The 23327-nt window shown below is 42.2% G+C and overlaps 1 long non-coding RNA gene across 1 annotated transcript; it reads left to right on the top strand.

The window, feature by feature from the left end:
* Positions 1 to 8265: 8265 nt before the first annotated feature.
* On the top strand, positions 8266 to 9114 carry LOC108586165. Its single transcript, XR_001903076.3, has 2 exons — positions 8266 to 8880; positions 8968 to 9114. It is a non-coding gene; the product is annotated as an uncharacterized LOC108586165 (long non-coding RNA).
* Positions 9115 to 23327: the final 14213 nt, after the last annotated feature.

Raw genomic sequence — 23327 nt, 5'->3', positions numbered from 1 at the left:
CACCACTCCGGGCCTTGAATTCTTTTTGCAGTTTAAAACAGTGTTTGCAAAATTTTTGACCTAGGCCATTCATTTTCTTATTTTTACTATGTTATTTATAGAAGGAATATATATTTATAGTAGAAAATGTGGAAAATGCAGCAAAATATAAATAAGAAAATGAAAATAATTCACCGGCCATTACTGAATGATGAAGACCTTGAACTTTCTGGAGAATTTTCTTCCAGTTTTTATTCTTTGCATCAAGAGTGCTTATTTTCTAAGTAGTTGTCCTCAAAACAGCCAGACCTATTATTTTTAAACTAGCTCTCATGCCTGACACTAAACGCATTTGCAGATTTTTAATTTGTATTTGTTAGAGACAGGATCTCGTGCTGTTACCCAGGCCAGAATGCAGTGGTGCAATCATAGCTCACTGCAGCCTTGAACTCCTGCACTCAAGTGATCCTCCTGCCTCAGCCTCCCGAGTAGCTGGGACTACAGGCAAGTGCCAGTACACCTGGCTACTTTTCTTAGCTTATGTTTTTGTCTCGCTCTGTTGCCCAGGCTGGTCTGAAATTCCTGGGCTCAAGCTATCCTCCCACCGTGGTCTCCTAAAGTGCTTGGATTACAGGCATGAGCCACCATGCCCAATCTTATTTGCGGTTTACATGGCCAACTTAAATTGGAGTGATACAAATCCATAGGGTAAGATTTCTAAGAGTATTCTCAGGAATTAATGGACATTGCCACAGTGGCTAACATGCTTTAAAAATGCTTTAATCATTGGTAGTTTTTCTGCACACACATTAAGCACTAATAATACCCTCTCACAATGACGCTCAGAGAACAATAGGGCGTGGGAGGAGGGCTGGTGATGCCTTTCTATAAATAAGAACTAAAGAACCATCCGGAGGTTCAGTTGAGAGATGTTAGGCAGTTAAAGTGATTATTGCTAAAATAAAGAATATTCGTTTTGGTTTATTGGAAGCTATGTTAGCATTTTGGGAGACTGTGATTAGTTATTAATAGCACAGACAGTGATGAGTCAGTCTTGGCTTCTCTGCTTGTAAGTTGTTTGACCTTGGGGTATTACTTAAACTTTTTTTTTTTTTTTGATACAGAGTCTTGTTCTATTGCTCAGGCTGGAGTGCAGTGGTGCAATGTTGGCTCACTGCAACCTGTGCCTCCTGGGTTCAAGCGATTCTCCTGCCTCAGCCTCCTGAGTAGCTGGGTTGACAGGCATGCACCACCATTCCTGGTTAATTTTTGTATTTTTAGTAGAGATAGAATTTTACCATGTTGACCAAGCTGGTCTGAAACTCCTGACCTCAGGTGATCCACCAACCTGGGCCTCCCAAAATGCAGGGATTACAAGCGTAAGCCACCGTGCCCAGCCTACTTAAACTTTTTGAGTTCCAGTTTTCTCATCTGAAACATGATAATAGGTAATAATAATAAAAAATAAAAATCTTGCAGAATTGTTCATTTATTTATTCAACAATTATTTGCTTAGTGCTGTCTAACAAACAACTGCTGAGGAGGCTGTAGTGTTTGGGATATAGTAGTGAATGATACAGGCAAGGTCTTAGCTATCTTGGAGCCCACAGTAACAGCTCAGCAAAGGACAGCGTCATCAGCACTGCCACCTCCACCATTGTCATCGTTGTCATCAGTGAAATTTCCCTTAACGTTGAATATTGATTTAAGAACATTGGTTAGCCCAGAGCACTGCATTTTTTAAAAACTAGATTAAACTTTTTATGTTGAGATAATTATGGATTCACATTCATTTGTAAGAACTATTACAGGGAGATCTTTTGTACCTTGCAAAACTAGAGTACAAGATCACAAGAGAACATTGACACTGATATAATCCACCAGTCTTACTCAGATTTCTCCACTTTCACTTGGCGTGTGTGTGTGTGTGTGTGTGTCTCTGTGTGTGTGCGTATATTTAGTTCTAGGCAATTTTATCGCCTATGTAGGTTGATATACCCACCACCATAGTGAAGATACAGAATAGGCCAGGCACAGTTGCTCATACCTATAATCCCAGCACTTTGGGAGACCAAAGTGGGAAGATTGCTTGAGGCCAGAAGTTTTTGAGAGCAGCCTGCAACACAGTGAGACCTATTTTTTTTTCTAAGATAAAAACAAAACAAAACAACAAGATACGGAAAAGATCCATCTCTAGGAGGATTCCATGTGTTGTTAACTATTGCCGCCCCCGCGCCGCCCCCCCCCCCCCCCGCCCCGCCCCCCCCCCCCCCCGCCCCCCCCGCCCCGCGCCCCGCCCCCCCCACCACCCCGTCCCCCTTACACAGTTCCTCATCTCTGGTAACAACTAATCTGCTCTCCATTTCTTTCATTTTATCATTTCAAAAATGTTATATAAATAGGATAATACAATATGTAACTTTTGGGATTAGCATTTTTCACTCAGCATAATTCCCCAGAAATTAACTTGATCCTTTTTTTGTTTTTTATTTGGAGGCGGGTGGAAAGGAACATCCCTCTGTTGCCCAGGCTGGAGTGCAGTGGCGCGATCTCGGCTCACGCAGCTTCCACCTCTGAGGTTCAAGCGATTCTCTCGCCTCAGCCTCCAGAGTAGCTGGGATTACAGGTGCGTGCCACCCTGCCTGGCTAATTTTTGTAATTATTTTTTTTTAGTGGGATCGGGGTTTCGCCGTGTTGGCCATGCTGGTCTTGAACTCCGGACCTCAAGTGATCTGCCCACCTCTGCCTCCCAAAGTGCTGAGATTACAGGCATGAACCACCGCGCCCGGCCTAACCCGTTCCTTTTTATCGTTGATTACTATTGCGTGATGGATGGACCACAACTTAACTAACCATTCACAAATCGAAGGACATGTAGGTTGTTTCTAGTTTTTAAATACTATGAACAGAACTGCAATACATATTTGTTTACAGGTTTTTGTGAACATAGTTTTCGTTTCTCCGAAATAAATTTCTGAGAGTGCAATTACTGGGTCTTATGGTAATGATATGCTTCAGTTTACAATAAACTGCTAAATTGTTTTCCAGAGTGGCTGTACCATTTTACATTTCCACCCGTCATACATGAGCGATTCAGTGTCTCTGCGTCCTTGCTACCATTTGGCATTGTGACTGTTTTTATTGTAGCCATTTGGATAGGTGTGTAATGATACCTGTGGCTCGCTATGGTTGTAATTTGCATTCCCTTGACAGCTAGTGGTGTTGAACATCTTCTCCTGTGCTTATTTGCCATCTGTACTTCCTCTTCAGTGAAAACATACCTGTTCCATTTTCTAACCGGGATTTTGACACTGCTGTATTTTGAGAGTTCTTTATATATTCTAGATACCAGTTCTTTGTCTGACATGTTGTTTGCACACTTTTTTTCTCCCAGTCTGTAGCCTGTCTTTTCATCTTCTTTGAGGAGAACAGAGCAAAAGATTTTAATTTTGATGTGGTCCAATTTATCATTTTTTCCTTTTATGGATTTATTTTTAGGGTCTAGCCTGAGAACTTTTCGACTAACTCTAAAGCCCAAAGATTTTCTATGTTTTTTTCCTAAAAGTCTCATAGCTTTTGTTTTATTTTTAAACCTGTTATATACTGTATGTGAAATTCCAAGGGAATTTTGAGAAATGCCTTTTACTTTTGTAAAAGTTCATACTGAGATTTCCAATTCAGCTTTAAGATTACAGAGTTGTTACTTTTAAAAAAAATTAAATTTATCAGCCAGGCACGGTGGCTCACGCCTATAATCCCAGCACGTTGGGAGGCCAAGGTGGGCAGATCACCTGAGATCAGGAGTTCGAGACCATCCTGACCAACACAGTGAAACCCCTGTCTCTGCTAAAAATACAAAAATTAGCTGGGCGTGGTGTCCTGCGCTTGTAATCCCAGCTACTTGGGAGGCTGAGGCAGGAGAATCACTTGAACCGGAGAGGCGAGGTTGCAGTGAGTTGAGATTGCGCCACTGCATTCCAGCCTGGGAGACAGAGCAGGACTTCATCTCAAAAAAAAAAAAAGAAAAAGAAAAAGAAAAATTAAATTGAGTAAATCAATCTCTTATATCATTGAAAATCTTAGTTCCTAGTGACAATATGCAATTACTTATTGGCTTTATTCTACAAATACCTAAAATAGTTTTTGTTTGTTTGTCTTGTTTGTTTTTGAGACGGAGTCTCGCTCTGTCGCCCAGGCTGGAGTGCAGTGGCGCGATCTCGGCTCACTGCAAGCTCCGCCTCCCTGGTTCCCGCCATTCTCCTGTCTTAGCCTCCCGAGCAGCTGCTACAGGTGCCCGCCGCCACCTCCGGTTATTTTTTGTATTTTAGTAGAGACGGGTTTCATTGTGTTAGCCAGGATTGTCTGGATCTCCTGATCTGCACTGTCTGCCTCGGCCCTCCCAAAGTGCTGACAGGCGTGAGCCACGTTGCCCGGCCCCTAAAATAGTTTTAAAATAAAAATACCATTATTACTAAAATACTATTAACTGTGTTTCAGATTTCTATGGGGCTTTGTGTCCTTAGATTATACATCTCTAAGGATATACAGTAAAATTCTGTTTCACTTAATAATTTCACTTAATTTGTTAATTCACCTTATTAATTCACTTAATGGTTTCACTTAAATAATTACTTTCTCACAGGCTTGTGCCACTCAGTTATATGTACAGCAGCTGTATTTCAGTTTGTTTTCTCATTTTGGTTTTGTTTTATTTATATTTATTTATTTATTTTTGAGACGAGTCTCGCTTCTGCCTTCCCAGGCTGGAGGTGGCCGGTCTCAGTTTCACGGCTCACTTCCGGTTCCCGCTTATCTGCCTCAGCCTCCCGAGTAGCTGGGACTGCGGTAGGCGCCACCATCATACCGCTATTGTTTTTTGTATTTTTTAGTAAAGACGGGGTTTCCACCTGTTAGCCAGGATGGTCTCGATCTCCTGACCTCGGATCCACCTGCCTCGGCCTCCCAGTGCTGGGATTACAGGCTTGAGCCACCGCGCTCGGCCGATTTTGCTTTGTTTTTAATTGGTAATTTAATTTTATTTTTTTAACCATGTGAACCATGTACAATGTTCTAGTTTAAATGATACCACATTAAGCAGTTTCACTGAAGCCTTGCTTGCCTCCCAGTTCTCCACTCCCACAGGGAACCATTTTTATTGGTTTTTGGTTTTTGCGTCCTTTGCTTTTATTTTTGTTTTGCAAATTTAGGCAAATGTCTAATTTTATTTATTTCTCTTTTCTTATACAAAAGGTCTCAGTTCTATTATACTGCTTTAGGATAGATATGCCATATATCTCTGTCAATATATATTCTTTTACAATGTAGATTTAAAGTTTTTGGTATGTTTTAATATTCAGGAAGTTTTGTATTTCTGTTCTGATTGTTATCTTGGTATTCATATCTTTGTATAAGAACTCTGAGTCCCTCTTTTTAATGCACTGTCTGTTTGCTCCCAGCTATGGATAATAATGAAATTAACTAATACCCACTCTTTACTCTTTCTCTTCCAGCCTCCAAATTAAAGGGATAGCCTTTCAGTCACAGTTAATATCTGCGAGTTACTTACTGAGCTTATTCTGCTTTCCAAGTACTTCGTTCATCCAAAACTCCATTTTTATTAGTTCTATTATATCCATATTTTCAGAGTATGTAATACTGAAATATCTTCTTTCTTTTTTTTCGAGACAGGGTCTTGCTTTGTCACCCAGGCTGGAGTGCAGTGGTGTGATCATGGTTCACTGCAATTTCTGCCTCCTGGGTTCAAGCGACCGCCCTAGCTCAGCCTCACGAGTTAATTGGATTACAGGCATGTGCCACCACACTCAGCTAATTTAAAAAAGAAAAATTTTGGTAGAGACAAGATTTCACTATATTGCACAGCTGATCTTGAACTCCTGGACTCAAGTAATCCTCCTGCTTCTGCCTCCCAAAGTACCGGGATTATAGGCGTGAGCCACCATGCAGGGCCTACCCTTCTTCCGTTTTTATTCTTACTATTTTTTCTTAGTTCTACAGATAAATATATTTAAGGTTCATCAAAGACTTTGTGCTGAAGCTTCTTATGATTATTTTGAATGGTTGTTTGGAGCTCATTTTCATAGATTTATTGGAAAGGCATGTGGGAACAATATCTGAGGTCTTGTACATTTGTTTATTTGTTTATTTATTTGTATTTATTTATTTATTTTTTGAGACGGAGTCTCGCTGTGTCGCCCAGGCTGGAGTGCAATGGTGCGATCTCAGCTCACTGCAACCTCTGCCTCCGGAGTTCAACCAATTGTCCTGCCCTAGCTGCCCGAGTAGCTGGGACTATAGGAGGCTGCCACCAACATGCCTGGCTAATTTTTGTATTTTTAGTAGGAACGGGGTTTCACCATGTTGACCAGACTGGTCTAGAACTCCTGATCTCAGGTAATCCGCCCACTTCGGCCTCCCAAAGTGCTGGGATTACAGGCTTGAGCCACTGCACTGGGTCAGTCTTATGTCTTTATAATGGTGATCTTTATTGTTGATGAGTTTGACTGGATATAAAATCCTTCACTCACATTTTCTTTCCTTGAGTATTGTCAATATATTGTTCCCTTGTCTTCCATTATGAAGTGTTATTATTAACAAGTCTGATACAAATTTTATCTTTTTTCCATTGTAGTTCTCATTTTGTTGTTGTTTAGATACTCAGAAAATTTTTTCTTTCTAATTCTCAGTAGTTTAACAAGAATATCTCGGTGTGAGATGTATCTCAGAATAGATCTCTGAGTGATTTTCCTAGGTACATAGTATATCCTCTTAAAGGTAGAATCAAGTATCTTTTTTTTTTTTTTTTTGTTTAAGACAGGGTCTCCCTCTGTTGCCCAGGCTGGAATGCAGTAGTTTGATCTCAGCTCACTGCAGCCTTGAACTCCTGGGCCGAAGCCATCCTCCTACCTCAGCCTTCTGAGTAGCTGAGACTATAGACGTGTGCCACTATGCTTGGCTACTTTTTAAATATATATATATATATATATATATATTTTTTGGTAGAGATGGGTTCTCATTATGCTGCCCAGGCTGGTCTCGAACTCCTGGGCCCAAGTGCTCCATGCCTCAGAATCCCAAAGTGCTGGGGTTACAGGAATGAGCCACCATGCCCAATTCAAGTATCTTTTTATTTGTCAAAAGCTTACATTATTATTTGTTCAGATCTATTTATTTGATTTCCTTTTTAAGGAACTCCTATGTCATATTGTCATAGACTTCCTTTGCCAATCTTCTATATCTATCTTTTCAAAAATATTTTTTAAAATTTTCTGTTTGGGTTGGGTGTGGTGGCTCATGCCTGTAATCCCAGCAGTTTGGGAGGCCGATGTGAGAGAATCGTTTGGGCTTAGGAGTTTGAGATCAGCCTGGGCAACATGGTGAGATCCTATCTCTGTAAAAAAATAAAAAGATTAGCTGGGTGTGGTAGCGAGCACCTGTAGTCCCAGCTACTCAGAAGGCTGAGGCAGGGGGATTGCTTGAGGCTGGGAGATTGAGGCTGCAGTGAGCCGTGATCGCGCTACTGCACTCCAGCCTGGGTGACAGAGGGAGACCGTGTCTCAGAAACAAACAAGCAAGAAACAACAACCAAAAAATGTCCCATTTGATTTTTGTTTCCTCCTTTCTAATCTCAATGTCCTTGCTATGCTTTCTGTAATGCCTTGTGTAACTTCTAGCTTAGTCTTAATTTATAAAATATTATTTTCTATTTTTTTGAGCTCTTTTGACACATTTCTATTGTTCAGCTATCTAATTTTTAATGTATTTATGATGTGTTTCTGTAGCTTCTGCAGTTTTTAGAATTATTTTGGGTTTATTTTATATTAGGACATATTTTTCATTTGCTTTGTGGACATATTTTTCTTGCCTTTCCCGTGCCTTCTTATCTGTTAGCACAATCAGTATCCTTTTACTTTTTTCTTAAAATATCTTTGGGGTTTTATTACATTTCTTTTTTAATGTTTTTGTTTTGTTTTGTTTTGTTTGTTTGTTTGTTTTTTGAGACAGAGTCTTGCTCTGCTGCCCAGGCTGGAGGGCAGTGGTGCGATCTCAGCTCACTGCAACCTCCGCCTCCTGGATTCAAGCAATTCTCCCGCCTCAGCCTCCGTCGTAGCTGGGATTACAGGCATGCACTACCACGCCTGGCTAATTTGTGTGTGTGTGTGTGTGTTTTTGTGTGTGTGTGTGTGTGTTTTTTTTATTTTTTTATTTTTTTAGTAGAGACGGGATTTTGTCCTTTTGGCCAGGCTGGCCTGAAACTCCTGACCTCAGGTCATCTGCCCACCTTGGCCTCCCAAAGTGCTGGGATTACAGGCGTGAGCCACCGTGACTGGCCATAATGTTTACACTTACATGAGACAGTTTTTTCCTGTAATTTGAGGGCAGTATTGTCACATAGAGAGTAGGAGATAGGCCCAGGTAGCTTTCCGGCTTAAAAACTCCCTTCTCTATTGTTACTTCAAAGTTTTCCCAAAAATGGCTATTCTCTGTCTTCACCTCCACAGCTACAAGATCTTTCTCCTTTGTATTGTCTCTCTCTTTATACCCAGTACCCTGATCTGATCGATTTAGATTCTACTACCAGAAGTCTTCTTTGTTTTTCAGTTTAGGGTAGGTTCTTTTCCTTCTAGCAGAGGGGTTTTGTTGAGTACGTCTGAGGTCTTCCAGGACCTAGGTCATCCTAGTTTCCTCCGAGCTGAGCCCGCTCATGTAGGGTGAGTTGCTGTTGGCAAGGGCTGTGTTACGAGCCTCTCAGGCTGACTAAATTCTCAGCTTACTCTGGCCCGAAAGACGTGATCATGCGCTGCTCGCTTCAGATCTGCAGCCAGTGACGAGCTGTATTGGGAGAATTTAGACCACAAACCCCAGCCAACGCTATGAGTCAAGGTTGGTTGTGCTGCGTTTGTTTGTCTTGGAGAGCTGATTTCACTGGCTTTTAGCCCCATCAGAATTTCCCTTCCTTTCTTCCCCTAGGTTCTTCACACAGGTGTTAATGCTGCAAGGGTTCCGAGCGGATTTTGTTGATAGTGGTGGTTTGATCCTCCTCGCAGTTATTCTGGAGTTCCTGGGGAAAGTTTGTCACCGAATTTTATTAAAAATACTGTCTGAGAGTTGTCTAAATGTTGTCATCCTATTGCTGTGGGTATTTGGAAAAGCTGGTGATGGTCTTACCTGGACTGGAAGCCCCCAGAAATCCTTTGGAAGGTGATTGGTAACAACAGTGCTCGTGTCTTTATGATACAGTAATAAGTAACATTGTCACGTTTTTATAGCAGCACTTCGTGGTTTACTTAATCCCTTTATGAGACAGACAGGGCAGGCGTAATTTCATTTTGTGGACCAGGGTCTATGAGAGTTAAATAATTTGTCCATTTATAGCTAATAAATGGCAGAGCTGGAGTTTAAACTCAAGTTTCTAACTCAAATCTAGTGATGTATGCTAAAGTATAAATAGATTTGCAAAGAATGCTTAATCTGAGCTAATATGTTATCAAAATCTAGGGTAATATTTAGAATTTTGACCTCTAATGGACTAAATATCCCAATATTTGAATTGCTCAATTAGTCACCCTTGCACTGAAGCATCTTCTCTCTCCAGTCTCTCCCTTTTTGTAAATAGTACCCCACTTTCCTGGCTACTCAAGCTGGAAACCAGGAAGCAGGGCAAAGAGGTATTCCTTCCACATTGTAATTCAGGAATGCCAGAAAATTGTCTTCTCTTTTCCTCATGCCCTTCGTACAAATTCCTCATGGCTCACTGATGCCTGAAATTCCATCATTTATTGCTTTGGCTCACAGCCAGGAGAAGGGATGCCAGGAAGCCATGCACATGCCTTCCTTCCTAGTGTTGACTGGGTGCCAGGCATCTGTTATTGACTCTCCATCATTCTTCTGCATTACACCTTTTTCTAAGTGAGGGAACCAAAGCTCAGAGAAGTTAAGTAATTTTGATAGAAGGCAGGTTGATAGAAGATATGACTGAACCCAAGTTGGGTTGACTCCCAGATCTGTGATTTAGTTACTATTCTAGGCTAATATTTATGTGGGCCTACCACTGTATTAAGTATTTGTCTTACTGGATGCTTATTCTCAGGGCAAATCAGCACAGCACCTGATGAAAGTGCCCTACCTGTGTCAATTTATGCCTCACCACTGCAGTGCACTCGCAAGATTTCTGACGGCCTGAGGTCATCCTCTGGCTCCTGCTCTTTCCAGCAATGCTAACATGGCAGACCAAAAGTGTTATAGAAACACCGGAGGGCTCAGTCTAGGTCCTGCTGCTCGCTGCACAGAAAGCCAATCACTGAGACAACAGTATTACCAAGGAAGAAGGCTTTAATCGGGTGCTACAGCTGAGGAGATGGGAGTTCAGTCTCAAATCCATCTCGTTGATTGACTAAATCTAAAGGTTTATATAGCAAGGAAGGAATGTAACAATGTGTGAGAAAACAGTAACTGGGGAGGGGCAAGGAAGCAATCATGAGGACTGAGGGGCCTGGCATCTCATTGTCTGGATGTGGGTAACTGATGAGTTTCAATTTTTTGATATATTTTTTTGAGAGGTCTGAAGGTCATTTCCTGAGGAAGGAACTCACAGAAGACAAAAGTAAGTTTCAAGCTTTTTAAGACCAGAAGGGTCAATTTCTATGTTTATGTTAAAACTATCCATGGGACTACTGGGTCAGTTTCAAAAGCATGGGAAAATTAACCCTCCCACCCCAACCCCGGCAGCCATCAATCAATGACTGATGGGAATGGCTGTATAAAAGCCGCAGCTCCCTTGCTTCTTGTAAGGGAAAACCCTGCACTGACTCTCAGAATTCTACACTGGGATTAGGCTCCAGTTGTCCACATAATGACACTTTTGATAATACATCCTTTATCAGCTGCCCTTCTTACCCTGTCTCAGTTCCAAGCTTACCAATAGATATTTCCTGGGATCCTTTCCAAAATAATCTAATCTACTTGCACTTGAATATTGGTGTTGGGGTTCCCAAGGTCTGCTTCTTTGGAACCCAAACTAAGGCAATCAACATCATCTAAAATACAGATTTTCAGGAGGAGAAGGATTGGTGGACTTTGAGGTCATCAGGCATTGAAGTGAACAGAAAAAGAGCTGGGCCACTCTCATTTGTTCCCAAGTCATTACTACATCCACGTGTTCCTTAGTCCATCAGTCATAGCCGGGGAGATGGAGTCACACATTCGTCCGTGAACAGATAGTATGCCAGTTCTAGGGAACAGGGATAATGCAATGAACAAAATGGATAAAAATCTTTGCCCTTATGGAGGTTATAGTCTAATGGCTACCAAGAGATTCTTTAAAAGAACCAAATGGATCTTCTAGGATGGAATAATACATATCTGAAATAATTTTAAAAATTGTACAGGCTTAACTTCAGGAGAAAGGACATGAATTTGAAGACAGATGAAAAGAAATCATTCAAGCTGAAGCACATAGAGCAAAAATATATATTTTTTAATGAGCAGAGCCTCAATAATTATGGGACAATATCTGACATGTAATTAGAATCTTAGAAGAAGCAGAGAGAGAGAATGTAGCAGAATATTTATTTGAGGAAAATGATGACAGAATTTCCAAAATTGAGAAAAAGTAGTTCAACTTGTAGACCCACAAAGCTCGGCATATCCCAAACAGGATACATTTAAAGAAAATTACCATTAGACAAATCATCAGAAAACTGCTCAAAAACAGAGATAAAGCAGCCAAAGAAAAAAGACACACTGCATAGAGGAGAACAAGATCAGAAACAAGGCAGAAGATAATGGAAAACCATCTTTAAAGTGCTTATAGAGGGAAGAAAAACCTGTCAACCTAGAATTTCGTAACTAGTAAAAGTGTCCTGAATTATCCCAAATGAAGCCAAGTGAATTGCCTGGATCATCTGATCTGTGGAAGCACTGGTTTGGATAAGTTAGGCTCTAACATGTGTCAGAGGGATGGCAGAGTGTGATCAGGACCCAGCCTGCCTAAGTCCAATTTGTGACTCCAGCTCTCACTAGCCGAATGAAATTGGGCAAGTTCCTCAGTTTCTTTCTGCCTCACCTTCTCATCTCTAACATGAGGATAACAATAATATCCACCTCACATGGGTATTTTATGGATTAAGTGAATTATTTTATTTCCAACAGTCTAAGGATTTTCCCAGTATCTTTCTGTTATTGATTTCTAGTTTAATCCCATTATGGTCCAAGAACATAAGAACATATTTTGTATGACTTCTATTCTTCTATCTTCATTTTTAAATTTCTTTTCTTTTTTTTTTTTTTTTGAGATGGAGTCTAGCTCTGTCACCCAGGCTGGAGTTCAATGGCACAATCTCGGCTCACTGCAACCTCCGCCTCCCAGGTTCAAGCGAGTCTTCTGCCTCAGGCTCCCGAGTAGCTGGGATTACAGGCGCCTGCCACCATGCCCGGCTGGTTTTTGTATTTTTTAGTAGAGATGGGGTTTCACCATGTTGGTCAGGCTGGTCTCAAACTCCTGACCTCAGGTGATTCACCTGCCTTGGCTTCCCAAAGTGTTGGGATTACAGGATCTCACTCTGTCACCCAGGCTGGAATGCATTGGTGTGATCATAGCTCACTATAACCTCAAACTCCTGGGCTCAAGCAATCCTCCCACCTCAGCCTCCTAAGTAGCTGGGATTACAAGCACACACCACCATTCCCAACTAATTTTTAAAAATTTTATGGAGATGAGGTCTCACTTTGTTGCCCAGCTTGATCTCGAACTCCTGGTCTCAAGTGAGCCTCTCACCTTGACCTCCCAAAGCCCTAAGATTACAGGTATAAGACACTGCACCTAGCCACAGGTTATTTTATTTTATTTTTTCTTATTTTTCTTTATTCCCTTTGATCTATACAATTAACACACAAATTCTTTTGAATTGTAAATGTTTGTTTAATGACTCAGGATATAGTCTGTCTTGGTAAATATTTCCTATGCAGTTGAAAATAATGTGTATTTTGTTGTTGGGTGGAGTGTTCTATAAATGTCAACTAGATCCAGTTGATTGATAGTATTGGTCAATTCTTCTAAATCCTTGCTGATTTTCTGTCTGCTGGTTGCATTACTAAGAGAGACATGTTAACATCTCCAACTACAATTGTGGATTTGCTCAAGTTTCCTTTAAGCTCTGTGAGTTTTGCTTTATGTATTTTGAAGCTCTGTTGTTAGATGCATATGTCTTTAACCACACCATTGCATGTGAGCTGTGACCTGAAAGATAAGATGCAATTTTAAAATGCCAAAGCCAGGAATAACATTCCAGGAAACAGGCATAACTATTTTAAAGGCACCAGTGCATTAGAGGGCCTGGTATGGTCAGGGAATGAATGACAAGCACCATATGAAGACAGCGGGAGAGAATCACCAATGAGACATCAAATCCACTATATTTTGTTGTTGTAACCTGTGACCTGAATTATCCACAAGGATGCTAAGAGAATTATCTGGATCATTTGCTCTGTGAAAACCACAAATCTGGATGACTTAGGCTGCAAAGTGTGTCACATGGGCAGTGCAGCGTCATCTGCAGTCAGCCTGCCTGAGTCAATTTCTTTTTCCAAAATGCACTAGTTGAGTGGACTTGAGCAAGTTCCTCAACTTCCTTCTGTCTTGTGTTCTCATCTGTCACAACAGAGTTTCAAAAATAGATGAAAATATTCTCATCTGATAATAGTGATATCCAGCTCAGAGGGCTATTGTAAGGATTAAGTGAGTGGACCCATGGAAAGTGCTTAGAATGGTAACCACTCAACAAACAAAATCTACTGTTTTCAAAAGCAACTGTCAGAATTAATTGAATGAACTAGGCAGAATAGCACCTTGCTGTCTTAGTCTCCTAGGGGCTGCCAAAACTAAGTACCACAAACTGAGTGACTTTCAACACATAAATTTATTCTCTTACAGTTCTGGCGGCCAGAAGTCTGAAGTCAAGGTGTCCACAGCCTAAGCTCTCTCTGAAGGTTCTTGTGGGCAATCCTTCCTGACTCTTCCTAGCTTCTGATAGTTGCTGGCCATTCTTGGTGTTCCTTGGCTTTTGGCAGCATAACTACAATCTCAGCTCTCTTCCCTCTATGTGACTGTTTCCAAATTTCCCTCTTCTTAAGGGGACATCAGTCATTAGATGAGGACCCATCCTAATCCAGTATGGCTTCATCATAACTGGAAATACATCTGCAATGACCCTACTTCCAAATAAGGTCATATTTGCAGGCTCCAGGTGGACATGAATTTGGTGGGAGGGGACAGTCTTCAGCCTAGTACACATCTTAATTGCCCACATTCCTTGACAACGTGCTCTAGATAGCCAATTTTCTAGAAGGCGCAAATTGTTTTTCTTTGACCCTTTGGCCAAAAATATTTCCAAATTTCTTTGCTCACTTTTTAATTTTTTGAAATCAAAGATAACAACTCCAACTGCACTTCCTTTATAGACCTAGCCCATCAGTCATCTGTCACCAAGGTCTGTGACGAGGTTTTAAGTGCCTGTGCTCTCTGGTTCTCGGGTTGGCACACTGGAGTTTGTCTGTTTTCTTTCCATTTATGGCTGTAACTTGTCCTTTCTTGCTGCTGTGGGCATTTGGGTTAGTGTGGAGCTTCTCTCTCATTTCTCAATTTCTGTGAGTTAGAAACCAGAACTCCATGTTTGTTACAGCTGTAGAATTTAGCTTTAGTCTTTATGATAGACCACGTGACTTCTCTTGAATGGGGTAAAGTATATTTTAGGCAAAGGTTGTATGCAGCACACACAGAAGTAAGCCAGAATCCTAAAGGTTTACCACTTTGGAATTTGCTGAGTAAACTTGAATTAAACGAGACAATATTATAGCTCATTTAGAGAGGGACATTAACAATTCTATATTTTGATATTGGTTTCCTATCCCTTGTAATGAAGGATTAGCTGATTGCATTTCAGCATTGCAGCTTAGGGCACAGCCCCTGTCTCAGTGAGACGTCTGTGTGCTACTGGCTCTTGTTTTCTGAGTCGAATCCTTCCTGTTCCTTTAAGGCTATTCTCACTAATCACAGCTCCATGCACTTGTTCAAAGCACAGTGCTGAAGCACACAAGCTTCACTAATTAATCTCTTTAGAAGACCTTGCCTCCCTCCCACATACTCTAAAAAATGGGGAGTGTCTGCTTTGCAAGTTAACTGGAATGGATGCCCGATGCCAATGCTGCAGCTCTGGCCGTCTGTCTGTCTGTCTGTCCCTCTCTCGCTAACTCAGGCACTGTTTCTCTAATACCTGTGAATTCTGCCCCATCCAGGCCCCTTTTCCGCTTTCCTGGTTCCCATGTAGGCATTTGCTATAGAGTTGAACTGTAGACAGGTGTAGCGTTACTCTCTTGACCGAGTCTGATCATGTGCAGAAGAGCAAGTGATAATGGGATGCACAGTTCCTATAAGACTGAGCCTTGGATTCCCATGTTCATTTGCCTCTGGCCCCTTTTTTGTCAGGATTCAACAAAGAGGAAGTCGAAAATTCAACACTCAAATAGGAGAGTCAACTATGTAAAGGCAGACTCCTCTAAGCATTAAAATGAAGGCTGAAATACTAACCTCCTTGTGACCTGCAATCACTTCTTTTAAGAGGAGGGTCAGTAGACTGTTTTCGTTGAGCATATTTTCAGAACTTTGCCATTGAATCCAGTCGTGCAGGTCTGGGCCTTGCTCTGTGGAAACGGTAGTCACGGCCAAGCCTGACTTTGCTGCCTTCACAGCTCCCACCTGACTCTTCCTCCTGTTTGACCACGCCCTTTCTACTCACCCCTACTGGAGCTCACTTCCTTTGGCACTGTGGATCCACAAAGTCCCTTTCTAAAGGATCTGCCCTGTCCTGCGTTCTATTTTCTCGAGGTGGAGCGGGACACCGACTAGCCTGACACAGCCTCCTGGGATTTTCTCTTTTTTTTTTTTTTTTTGAGACAGAGTCTTGCTCTGTCACCCACGCTGGAGTGCAGTGGCGCGATCTTGGCTGACTGCAATCTCCGCCTCTGAGATTCAAGCAATTCTCCTGCCTCAGCCTCCCAAGTAGCTGGGATTACAGGCACACGCCACCAGGCCTGGCTGATTTTTGTATTTTTAGTAGAGATGGGGGTTTCATGATGTTGGCCAGGCTGGTCTTGAACTGGTGACCTCAGGTGATCTGCCCGTCTTGGCCTCCCAAAGTGTTGGGATTACCGGCGTGAGCCATTGCTCCCGGCCCTTCCTGGGATTTTCAAGCTGAAAGAGCTCTACAGATTAATTAGAGGAGTTAATTTTAGTAAAAAGCAGGAGAAGGGCTGTGTGTGTACACATGTATATGTGTTGGCATTGGTGTGAGAGTATACATGTATATATACTTGTGAACACACATATACAGTCATGCATGGCATAATCCCATTTTGATTAACCACAGACTGCGTATCCAATAATGGTCCTGTGAGATTATAATACTGTATTTTTACTATACCTTTTCTAGGTTTAGGGCACACAAATACATACCACTGTGTTACAATAATTGCCTGTGGTATTCAGTACGGTCACATGCTGTACAGATTTGTAGCCTAAACAATAGGCTCCACCGTATTGCCCAGGAGTGTAGTAGGCTGTACCATCTAGGCATATAAGTGCACGCTGTGATGTTCATACAACAACGGTATTGTCTAAAGACATTTCTCAGAACATACCCTGTCATTATGCAGCACATGACGCAGTAATATTGAACAGAAGTGCTTTGAGGCAGTCCCCCAATCACTCCATATCCAAGGTTTACTCTCTCATAAGCTCTGTCCAGTAAATGATATGCAGCTGGAATGATCTTATCTCTTTGTTCAATGAGCGGAGCCCAAGTTAGAACATTCTACCAAGTAGGAGGGATTAGTGAGCCATTGTCTTCCTCAGGAATTTTTGCTATGAGAATTCACTGTTTATGAGGCCACTGGTTTCTTTACAATGTTGGAATTCGGTATTTTTTAGTTAAAAACACGTTTTTTTGAGGCAGGGTCTTGCTGTGTCACTGAGTGAAGGGCTGAAGTGAAGTGGCACAATCACTGTTTACTGCGGCCTCCACCTCCTGGGCCCAAGCGATCCCCTGGCCTCAGCCTCCTGAATAGCTGGGACTACAGGCTCACACCACCACACTCAGCTCACTTTTGTATTTTTTGTGGATGTGAGGTTTCACCATGTTGCCCAGGCTGATCTCAAAGTCCTGAGCTCAAGTAATCCACCCACCTTAGCCTCCCAAAGTGCTCGGACTTACAGGCATGAGCCACTGCACTGGTTTTAATTAAAATTTTGAGATAGTTTAGAATTACATGTACTTGCAAGGAATGCATTCAGTACTTTTAATTCAGGTACTAGTTTCACAGTGCCTTATGTACTGTAGGCATGTTCAGTATACGATTGATGGGTAGATGGGTAAAGTAACTGCAATTTGTGCCTTACAAGTGGGCTTTTGAGGGAAATATGTTCAGGAATTACTGAGGTAACTACATAAGGGTTCATTATAATATGTTTGGAAATTACCGAGATACATATATACACATATATATCTTTACATATGGGCCCATGGATAGAAAGTAAATTGGCCAGAAGCGGTGGCTCTCGCCTGTAATCCCAGCACTTTGGGAGGCTGAGGTGGGCAGATGACCTGAGGTCAAGAGTTGGAGACTGGCCTGGCCAATATGGCAAAACTCCATATCTATGAAAAGTACAAAAAGAAAAAAAAAAGTAGGTGGGCATGGTGGTGGGCGCCTATAATCTCAGCTACTCAGGAGGCTGAGGCAGGAGAATTGCCTGAATCCAGGAGGTGGAAGTTACAGTGAGCTGAGTTTGCACCACTGCACTCCAGCCTGGGTGACAAGATCGACTCCGTCTCAAAAAAAAAAAAAAAGAAAGAAAGAAAAAGAAAGTAAATCTAGATGATTCAGTGTCTTTGTGTCTTGTTTTTTATGCATTTCTCACTTTTAAGTTTTTGGTTTTTTTCGGTTTTACCCATACTATATGCATGTAGTCCCAACAGATTTTGTGGTTGTTAATTGGGGAACGTGATGAACTCTTGTGAAATGCTCGTGTTTTCTTCACTTAATGGGGCAGGACTCTCAGGAGTAAGCTGAGGGTGGAGTCCCGTGGCTGGGGAGACATGAACCCGGTGGCAGCCTCCCTGCAGAGCCTCGAGGCTTCTGTGGCCCCGTGGGCTCAGATGCGTGGCATGGCTTGCTGGTCTTGTTCCCATGGCACAGAATAAACGACACTTCCTTTAGCCCAAACTCAGCCACCGTGGAGCCTACTCCTCAGTCTTTCATTTACTTCTAGAATGCTGACAGGTGAGAATGCTGCCTCCAGGCTGCCAAGCCACAAAGCATGACAGCCCGCTCCCTGGGAACCACAAATATTTGGAATCTGAAGTGGATTGGGAACTAAAAATACAACACCTTAAGAAACTACAGTTTGGGGCCGGGCACAGTGCCTTGCGCCTGTAATCCCAGCACTTTGGGAGGCTGAGACGGGCAGATCGCTTGAGGCAGGAGTTCGAGACCAGCCTGGCCAACATGGTGAAACCCCATCTCTATAAAATTTGGCCAGGCATGGTGGCAGGCGCCTGGAGTCCTAGCTACTCAGGAGGCCGTGGCAGGAGAATCGCTTGATTCTGGATTTGGAGGCAAAGACTGCAATGAGCCAAGATCACACCACTGCACTTCCAGCCTGGACAACAGTGAGACCCTGTCTCAAAAAAGCAAACAAACAAACTGAAGGCTGGGAACAAGTTAGCCAAGCCGGGACTCCCCTGAAATGCATTCGATAAGCATTGCATGAAAGCTGACCTCCAATTGCGCCACTGCACTCCAGCCTGGGTGACAGAGCAAGACTCTGTCTCGGGAAAAAAAAAAAGTTTATGAAGACTGATAGTGGTTTCTTTTTTTTTTCTTTTAATTTGATAAAAATGCACTCCACCAGCTGAGCATGTAGTTTGGGGTGAGACCAGGTTACTTTCTCTGTGGGAGAAAGAAATGTTGGAATGAGGGGCCCCGGGGAAGCTGGGGATGCTGGCTATGGCTTTGCGGAAGGCTTAAACGGAAAGCGACATGGAATTTGAAATACATGTTTTACAAGTAGAGGGTGTGGGGCGGTGTCCCGGATTCTCCGGAGCCCGCACCGAGTGTCCTGTCATGCAAGGTAGAAGGCGAGGCTGGCCTTGTGGCTCATATCCCTGCCAGGCAAGGCCTCTTGCCTCCCTTCTCAGGTGGCACCTACCTTCTGCCCAGGGGAAGATAGTAAACGTCTCTAACTCGAGGAAGGCAAAAAGTCAAGTCACACAAAGAAAAACAAACAAACAACAACAACAAACCAAGAAAGAAAGATCATTTGGGTGAGCTGTTTGCTGAGGTTTTAAAGCTTTGTCCTCCTTAACCTGAAAGGAACGTCCTGGCGCGGTGACAGCAGTGTTGGTTGTGCGTGGACTGCAGTTCCCAAGGCCAGGAGCAGGAGGCGCTATCTTCGTGGCCACATCCGTGAGAGTCGCTGACATCCGCAGGGAGGGAGCGGCGGTGGGGAGTCTGGGCTGGGGCCTGGGGAAGGCTGGGGACAGGGTAGGGAAACAGCAACTGTGGCAGATGCGAAATCAAGCCCGGATGGTGAGGCAGTCCCACCGTGTACTTACCCTTCCTCCCTGGGTTTGAAAGAGCTCTGCAGACAAATTAGAGGAGTTAATTTTCGTAAAAAGCAGGAGAAGGGATCTGTGTGTACACATACATATGTGTTGGCATTGGTGTGAGAGTACACATGCATATATGCTTGCGAACGCCCGTATACAGTCATTCATGGCATAATCACATTTTGAGTAACCAATATCCAATCATGGTCCCGTGAGATTATAATACTGTAATGGTCCCGTGAGATTATAATACTGTATTTCCATGGAGGGAAAATCTGCCGACAGCGGACATCAAGGGGAGATCTAAAAGAGAAGGGCAGAAGCGATCCCCAAACCCTAGGGAAGTAGGGAAGGCGGACCGCTATTTCAGGCTGCTTCAGGTCCTGAACTGGGGCGCCCGCCTTTCGGCATCCTTTCCCTCGGCCTCCCAGCGACTTCTCCACGAGCCGCCCCAGTCCTGTTTCCTTGGGGCTTTCCTTGGGCCCAGGTCTCCAAATCCAGAATGAGAAACTCCGGGAGTGCAAAGGAGAAGTAAGAGATTTGGAAGCAGCTCCAGGGATGTTAGGCTCTGCGTCTGGCGGTGAAGATCAGTCCTTGGCCTTCTTGTAGGCAAAAGGGTTCTGTTCTGTATGCCTATGATTAGGGGTGCCAGGCTTCGCAAATAAAAATGCAGCGTACGCCGACACATGCCACAACATGGGTGAGCCGTGGAAGCCTGCTGAGTGAAAGAGGCCAGTCACAAAAAAGACCATATACTTCGTGAGTCCATGTATGTGAAATGTCCAGAATGGGAAAATCTATAAAGACAGAAAATAAACTATTGGCCATTCGGGGCTGCAGAATGACGGAGCAGGGATGGGGAGTGGCTTGATGACAGCCACAGGGGTTCTTTTTGGGTGGTAACAATGTTTTAAAATTACATTGTGGTAATGGTCGAGTAACTCTGTGAATGTGTTAAACCCCATTGAACTGCGCACTAAACGTGGTGGAATTTTATAGTCCATGAGTATCTTCAAACTGTTTTATAAAACACAGGATACCCAGTTAAATTTGGATTTTATTAATAGATGAATCATGAAAAGAAATTTAGTATAAGTATATCCCAAGCAATATTTGGGACATATTCATATTAAAAATATTTTCATTATTTATCTGAAATTCAAATTCATTGTTTATCTGAAATTCAAATTTAACTGGATGTCTGGTATTTTATTTGGCAACTCTATGCTTCTAAATGTCTCAGAAAGCATCAATCTACAGCAAAAGTAAGAAGAAATAGTTCATGTGATGTCATTTAAATGAGATTTAAAGAGACTTCTGTATACTGTGGGCATCAAAAAAAGCTTAATTAACGGAGACTAAGAACTTCTTGATTTAATGTTAATTTAAAAAATTCTACTTGTAGCCACCAAGGTGGAAAAAATAGCTTTTAAGCTTTATTATTAAAAATTTCCCAAAATCAGGCTGGGCGCAGTGGCTCACACCAGTCATCCCAGCACTTTGGGAGGCTGAGGTGGGTGGATCACCTGAGGTCAGGAGTTCGAGACCAGCCTGGCCAACATGGTGAAACCCTTTTCTACTAAAAATACAAAAATTAGCTGGGCGTGGTGGTGCATGCCTGTAATCCCAGCTACTTGAGAGGCTGAGGCAGGAGAATCGCTTGAACCCGGGAGGCAGAGGTTGCAGCGAGCCAAGATTGAGACATTGTACTCTAGCCTGGGCAACAAGAGCAAATCTCCGTCTTAAAAAAAAAAAAAAATTAAAAATACCACAGAAGGCCGGGCGCAGTGGCTCACGCCTGTAATCCCAGCACTTTGGGAGGCCGAGATGGGTGGATCACGAGGTCAGGAGATCGAGACCATCCTGGCTAACACGGTGAAACCTCGTCTCTACTAAAAATGCAAAAAATTAGCCGGGCGTGGTGTTGGGCACCTGTAGTCCCAGCTACTCGGGAGGCTGAGGCAGGAGAATGGCCGGAACCCAGGAGGCGGAGCTTGCAGTGAGCCGAGATCGCGCCACTGCACTCCAGCCTGGGCGACAGAGCAAGACTCCGTCTCAAAAAAAAAAAAAAAAAAAAAAAAAAACCATAGAAAATTTTGAGAGGTGAGAAGGACTGGATACTTTATAAGATCCTCCTAATCTTCACAGCTTATAAATCTTGCCATTAAATCAGAAACATTATGGGGGAAGTTGAAGAATGTGGAGCTTTAAAAAATTTTTGGCTTGAGTATATGAGAAATTAGTATAAACATTTACTATATAGTGATTTGCAAACAATGGGATTTACCATTGTTACACTTTATGGGAGAAAATGAAAATCTCTTCAAGTAAAGGTTATATATATATATATAAAGTCCTCCCCTGGATGTTTGCATTGGTTTTAAGGGGATGTTTCAGTTTGCAAATACTGGTAAGCAGAGTTGTTTAAAGTTGGAACTTGCATAATGGTCATTTTAACAGAACAGCCACACCTCTGCTTTGATACTGGAAAAACCAGCATAAAATTGCTACAGTGGCATAAATCAATGCAAGATTATTAAGCAATTAATTAGCAAGCTGTGTCTGTAAAACTCTGTCCACACTTTCAGTACAGGGGTAAAAGAGGTCAATTCTTGTTTTATAAATTGAAAAACATGAAACTGCAATACGTTGCTCTGACTTTAGTAATTTGACGAGTTGGAATTAGAATGTGTCGGGGTTATGTGCTGCAACATTTCACCAAGCCTTAGATTTCTGATGAAATATTGTAAATATACAATAGATACGGAATTAACCTTCACGCACTCTGATAGCCCAGCTCTCTCACTATGATATTGGTGTGATAATGAATTAAAATAAAAATTGTAGGTTAAAATAAATTTAAATTAAATTAAATCGACAAGTTCTATGTAGGTTCAGAGAAAGAGACCAAATCCTTCCCCTTGAGTAATTTCAGTGCTTACACGGAGCACATGGCAATGTCAGGCAATGATTTTCAGGTTACTTTCCTCTTTCCACTTACACCTAGAGTTGTAAAAAATCCTTCATGTAGGTAACACACTGAGATTCAGAGTCCTAAGAGGATATGGCATAATTGTTCTCTTTTTAAAAATTTGATTTTGAGGGATAAATGCTGTTTTGTTTTATTTTTAGTTGACACATGATAATTGTACATACTCATAGGATATGGAATGATATTTCATTACATGTGTACAATGTATAATGATCATATCAGGTTAATTTGAATATCCATTACCTCAAACAATTATCATTTCTCTGTGTTGTGAACATTCAAAATCATCTCTTCTAGCTTTTTGAGAGTACATAATAAATGATAACCGTATTTATCCTACAGTGCTACAAAACTCCAGAGCTCATTTCTTCTATCTAGCTGTAATTCTGTATCTATTAACCAACTTCTCTCCATCCTTCCTTCCCCCTTCCTCTTTCCAGGCTCTAATACTAAGGGCCAAATCTTCATATAAAAAATAGTTGTGAAAAAAAGAAAGTTGGCCAGACCAGGCTCATAGCTGTAATCCTGGCACTTTGAGAGACTGAGGTGGGAGGATCATTTGAGGCCAGGAGTTCAAGACCAGTCTGGGTAACATAGTGAAACCCTCATCTCTACAACAACAACAAGAAGAAAAAAAAAGAAAAGAAAAAAAATAGCCATGTGCCACGCACCTAAAGTCC

Source organism: Papio anubis, chromosome 3 (genome assembly GCF_008728515.1).
Source record: "Papio anubis isolate 15944 chromosome 3, Panubis1.0, whole genome shotgun sequence".
Classification (NCBI taxonomy): domain Eukaryota; kingdom Metazoa; phylum Chordata; class Mammalia; order Primates; family Cercopithecidae; genus Papio; species Papio anubis.
The sequence above is the reverse complement of the archived record's forward strand: the minus strand, read 5'-3'. Positions and strand labels throughout refer to the sequence as shown.